Raw genomic sequence first — 6,140 nt, 5'->3', positions numbered from 1 at the left:
GAAGAAGGATGCCCCTGAACCATAGAGGGAAGGAAACGGTAGAAGAAACCGGAGTAGTGGGCAGAGACTGGAAAACACGTCTTGTGTCGTGTCTTCACTGCTCGTAGCCCAATCCGCATCAGCATACCCTGTAATCGTCGAGTCTGCGTCGTTTTTGTAGGTCAAGTGAAACTTAGAGATACCTATCAGGTTGCTCAACAGATGTTCGATGGCGTTCCAATGTTTTTCTCCGGGGTTTTCATTGAACCGGCACAAAACGTTGACCGCGTAGCATATGTCCGGACTTGTGCACTCCCCAGATGCTTCAGACGTTCTACGGCCCCCTTGTACGGAACACGTTCGGCATCTTTATCACCGGTTGGTTGCATTGCTTTGGTAAGCCTGTCGTTCGGATTCAATGGTGTCCCAACCGGATTGTTCATGGACATTTGAAAACGCTACAGTATGGTCGATGGTAATCTCCCCTTGGCTCCTCGTTATACGCATCCCTCAAACGTGCTTGGTTGGATCGATGTCTTTCATCAGGAACTTCCTTACCAGATCATCCTTCAGTTGCTTCCGCCATCGATGACAGCTCGTGAAGGTGAGCACATCATCGAAGTGGATCGCTACAAACACAACTTTGTTGCCGGCGATGCAGGAGTCGTTTGTTGAACATCATCAACTGACGTTAGACTGAAGTAGGACGGAGACGCAGATTCTGAACTGTAGGTCAAACAGTGTCTTTTCGTCGTTCGTTCGACATGGTCCATCTTCCCACAGCTCCCGCATGCTCGCACAGATTCGTACGATTTACTTCTAGCACTTCCTGAGTTTCAGGTACACTTCACCATCACATTGTACTCTAATTCTATCGTCTCCGCTAAACAGAAAGACATGTAAATATTGTACATCGCGACGCCTAAGGAGGACATCGGATTATGGCATCGCCGAATGGGACACTTGAATACTCACAGTTTGAAGCAACTTCTCAGTATAGTGTGCAATTCCACGGCATATCAGCCGACGTACTTGGAAGAAAAGCATCAACGTCAACCGTTCAAATTCAAATGGGCCAGGATAGTAGAGGCACAAACTTATTTGTGTTAAATGAGTTTGTGGTAGAGGTGTTAGAACTTGTCCACAGCTATCTGTGTGGTCCCATAGAAACGACTTCTATTAGAATAAGCAATCGCAGTAGTCGGTGATAATCCGTGCCGCTACTGTCAGAAATAAAATTTTCATTCTTGTGTATTCACTTTGCAATAGTCCAGATTTAACCTGCAGATTTCAAGATTTTTTTAGCAGAAGCAAAAGAAGATGCTCACGAGTAGGAGTTCCGATCAGCGTGACTGAAGCATGAAGCGTTAGAGTCAGCAGGAGTTCCGTGGAGCTGCCAGCCATTGAGAAGCTACGAGGACGGGAAATTTATACCACGTGGTCGTTTGCGATGCGGATGATCCTGATCCGCGAGGGAAGTTGGTGTGCTGTGGTCGGGAACGGTGAAGGCGTTCCTGAGGAAGTGAAGCTGCAGGCCCTGGCTACAACTACAGCCTGGTGTCAGATGCGACCGCGGCGAAAGAGGCGTGGGAGAAGTTACAGTCCGCATTCCAGGACAGTGGATTGGCACGAAAAATTGGACTGCTGCGTAAGTTTACTTCTGTGGGGCTGGTTGATTGTCCCAGCGTCGAGGCGTACGTGAACGAATTGATGAGCACGAGTTGCAAACTCGCATCCGTGGGTTTCAAGGTGGACGATTCGTGGCTCGCGGCGATTTTGTTGATGTGTCTTCCGGAGAAGTACGAGTCCATGATCATGGGATAGAAGCTTCCGGGACAGCATTGACGGTGGACGCGGTTAAGGCGAAAATTTTACAGGACGTAAAACTTGATCGCGGTCCGGTCAGCAGCAGTACGGCGGCGCGCTGTACAGCCAAACGAGCCGGAAAAAGTTAAACGAGAGGGTAGCAAACACGAGAAGATCTGCTAGAACTGCGAAAAGCTGGGACATTTTGCGGCCAACTGTCCGCATACCAAGAAGTCGTCGAAGGTAAGCAAGCAGAAGGTACTGTGCAGCGTTTTCGGCATTGGCGATGCCAAGACCGACGAATGGTGTGGTAGTTTAGCAGATCAAGTAGGCCGAGCCCTTGGAATTATCATTATTAGTCGAGACGTCAACTGGGGAAGTACCACATTGGCGACGAAAGAACCCCCGTTTGCTTTGGATGAGCAGCAGAGCCTTCGGCACGATTATCAGCCAAACGACTCAGCCATTTTGGAGATCAAGACAATTAAAAATTCAAGATCGTGCAAGGACGTGCAAGTCCTGCAAGTGAAGCTGATCAAGAATCATCATAAGATCAAGAAGGAACCCTCTCCTGCTCTGATAGAACATACGTGAAAAATCAAGCCAAACAGTGATTACCTTGGCAACGAACTTCGGTTCCCTGAACCGAAAAAAACAAGTTCCTTTGCACGGAACTGCCCCAGGAACGGATTCTATCCGTTGAGTTGGGCGAAACGGTTATCAAGTTCACCTTAATGGTGAACTGCCTCAGGAGCGGATTCAATCCGTTGAGTTAGGCGAAATATAACGAAGTTCACCCCAAAGGTGAACTGCCTCAGGAACGGATGCAATCCGTTGAGTTAGGCGATATAATTATGAAGTTCACCCAACGGTGGACTGCCTCAGGAATGGCTTCAGTCCTTTGAGTTAGGCGACAAGATTTCATAGTTCACCTCAAAGGGGGACTGCTTCGGAAACGAAGTTTTCCGTTTAGACGAGATAGTGGTTCTGCAACGTTTCACTTTCTGTGCCTATATACAATCCTTAATTTGAGCGGTTGTAGTCTAAACACCCATCTCTCGATGTGACCGGGAGGAAGTGATTGCGGTTAACGAACAATGGTCAATTTCGAAAGAAAGGGAGATGTGGTAGTTTAGCAGATCAAGTAGGCCGAGCCCTTGGAATTATCATTATTAGTCGAGACGTCAACTGGGGAAGTACCACAAATGGTATTTCGATTCCGGTGCCACCTGTCACATGGCACGTGCGGATCAACCATTTGTCAGTGCGGTTGCCATGGACCACGAACCGGACCACCACCGGAAACCAAAGATGGACGAGTGGATGTTTTCAACGTTCTGAAAGTTTCCGACATAGCCACTAACCCGATATCGGTGAGTACCATTGGCAAGCGAGGGCATAAGGTGGTGTTCACGGCGAAGAAATGTGAAGTCTGGGATGAAAGTAGTGAACTTGTCGTCGCCGGCGTGGAAGAAGGTGGATTATACCCAACCCGCTCGGAAATGGCTGGTAGAAATCGAATAAAAGTCTACTAGATAAAAAATAATGCCTAGTAGATATTGAAGTTGATATCTCCTACAAGTCGACTAGAAATCTCCGTCTGACGTCACTATTTTAGTTGCATAAGAACACCAGAAGAGTGGAAGAGACAACCAGTGGTTTGCAATGTTTATCTGCGCCACCTTAATAAAATTCGACAATGATTTTTCATAAGGGCCTAACTGACTTGATCGATTTCTCTTCGTCGACTCTCTCTTTCGCTAATAACTTGATCAAAACAAACAGAATCACTATTCTCTTTGTTTCTATAGCAAGATGTAGTCGTCTTCTTCGCATTTCAATCAAAAAATCTTTGGAAAACTCAATATACATTCTGTAATAACACAAAGAGAGGATCGATAAAGAGAATTCGAAAATGTCAGTTAGGCCCTAATGAATAATCTGTGTCGAAATGTATTCTCCTTGGTCCTATCACAGAGAACAGACATCCAGGCTAGAACAAATTTCATTCGAAAAGTTGTGTAAGGATTTGAATCTTTACTTGAGTAAGGTTGCAAACCAATACACGATGACAACACTAACGCCACCAAACACCATATTGCCACTGTCAGTGGTGAATTGAAACATTTCAAGTGGTGAATTAAATGAGTATGGGAAATTAACCGATTGCAGCGCTACGCTATTGCCACTTGTGTTGCCGATTTCAAATGGTCGTTAAATTCCTTACACAGTTTCGGAACTGGACTTGGATGTCTATTCTCTGTGGTCCTATTCTAAACAAGTTCGAAAATTAGGCACGCTAACATTAGTCGACTTGGATTCGAGATGTTGTGTCCGTTACAGTGAATCAAAATTCAACCATCGCGCAACAATAATGACAATGTCGCAACCTGTATTTGTTGCGACAAAACAACCCATGCGACATAAGTTTGTCCCAACTTGAAAATAATGGGATTAACATCGTACACCACGAGTTTAGAGATTTTTAAGCCTTGCATTGCGATTTTCAAACGGTAACTTCGAGTCGGTAAACACTGCAACTCTAGTGAAACTCTATCATCAAACAGTTTCAACTTTGGATTAGTAATAATTGATTACTCACGAGTTGAAAAGTACGCAACAAATTCAGCTTCCGTTTTGTCTGCAACAAAAAATTTCGAGATCATGTCATTATCTGTCACCAGTAGGGATAATGACTAATCGTCGCACCTTCTTTGTTGCTTGTTTTGTACCTCTTTTGTCTGACAATTCTCTTCACTGGTCCGTTATTAAATTGGGTTGTTTAATGAATAAAATTTTGCTATTTTCTATAGCCTAATCGAAAGAGTTCATTTTTCTGAGTATAATGTGATTTTATTGGATTCCAATACCTTTGTTTTGATGGTTAATTTAACAAAACAGTTTTAATTTTCGTGGATAAAATGACAGTTCAATCGATAAAATGATCACGGTGTGTTTATAGAGCAACTTTAAAACAAAAAAATAAGGCCGATACAAATATTTAATTTGTTTTATGTCACCCCCCCCTTCAAAAATTCCAAAATATTGAAGGGGCGAAAAAAAAAACATGGCTGCCCATGACTCCATTTTCAATAGGAATTTTTTTACAAGCAGCTATTTTTCAATAGTTGAAAAATATTTTTTCAATAGTTGACATAATTTAAAAATTTTCAATAGTTTTTTTTTCGTTTGTTCCTTATTTATTTTTGTCCCCCCCCCTCGTACCCGGCGAGAGGCCCCGGACATAAAAGAAAAATAATATTTGCATCGGCCTAAGTAAGTCTGAAATTTTGCCCAGTGATACTTTGGGCCATTCCCTTCAATTTGCTAGGTCGGTGGAAAACATCCATCGGGGGGTCTAGAACAAAAAATTTTTTTGAAGGTTTTTCATGCAAAAACTGTTAAAAGCGCATATTGTGAATTATTGCATCTCCTACAAATAGTCACAACTTTTTTGTCTTTGAAGATAGAACCATACAATTTTTAGGCGTTTTGAAGTAGTATGCGTTGATGACTGTGTGAAAATTTCATTGAAATATGTTGAATGATTTTCAAGTAATAGCAAAACTATCAAACGCATTCTAAAATACTAAGCTTAGTAGCAAACGTCCAACAAAATATCTATATTTTTTTATACAATAATACATGAAAAATATTTAATTCTAATGACCTTGAGTCATTATGATGGTGGTATTGTGAAAACTTGTTTTTCAAATGATGAACAGATACATAGTCAAATAGATGAAAGGAAAACACACACACTGCCATCACAGAGAACAGACATCCAGGCTAGAACAAATTTCATCCAGAAAGTTGTGTAAGGATTTGAATCTTCACTTGAGTGAGGTTGCAAACCAATACACGATGACAACACTAACGCCGCCAAACACCATATTGCCACAGTCAGTGGTGAATTGAAACATTTCAAGTGGTGAATAAAATTAGTATGGGAAATTAATCGATTGCAGCGCCACGCTATTGCCACTTGTGTTGCCGATTTCAAAAGACCGTTAAATTCCTTACACAGTTTCAGAACTGGAGTTGGATGTCTGTTCTCTGTGCTGCCATTATGTAGCTTTTCACTAAAGTATTAATTATTTATTTCAAGAACGTGGTTTTGCGTATACATGGTCACAAGCACAAGTATGCCTCTATTACGAATCCTATAATAAACACAATTATCATGATTGCTGAGCATGTCGGCCTTCCCTAAAAAAATATTTGAATGTTATTTGGTAAGCCATGAAAAGCGCTCGAGGATTGGGAAACATCTCTGTTTTGAAAAAAAAGTATAGAAACTAAATTATTTTGGAATTAATGTTTACAAGCTCAAAATTTAATAGTATTTCACCTTA

The 6,140-nt window shown here is 42.2% G+C and overlaps 1 protein-coding gene across 1 annotated transcript in view; it reads left to right on the top strand.

Annotated features, from left to right (window-relative positions):
- LOC109426084 (uncharacterized) overlaps positions 1-6,140 on the top strand; it is a 645,679-nt gene that overhangs the window by 192,192 nt on the left and 447,347 nt on the right. The window lies entirely within an intron of this gene.

This window comes from Aedes albopictus, chromosome 3, assembly GCF_035046485.1.
Source record: "Aedes albopictus strain Foshan chromosome 3, AalbF5, whole genome shotgun sequence".
Taxonomy (NCBI): Eukaryota; Metazoa; Arthropoda; class Insecta; order Diptera; family Culicidae; genus Aedes; species Aedes albopictus.
This window is presented reverse-complemented; position numbering and strand designations above follow the sequence as displayed.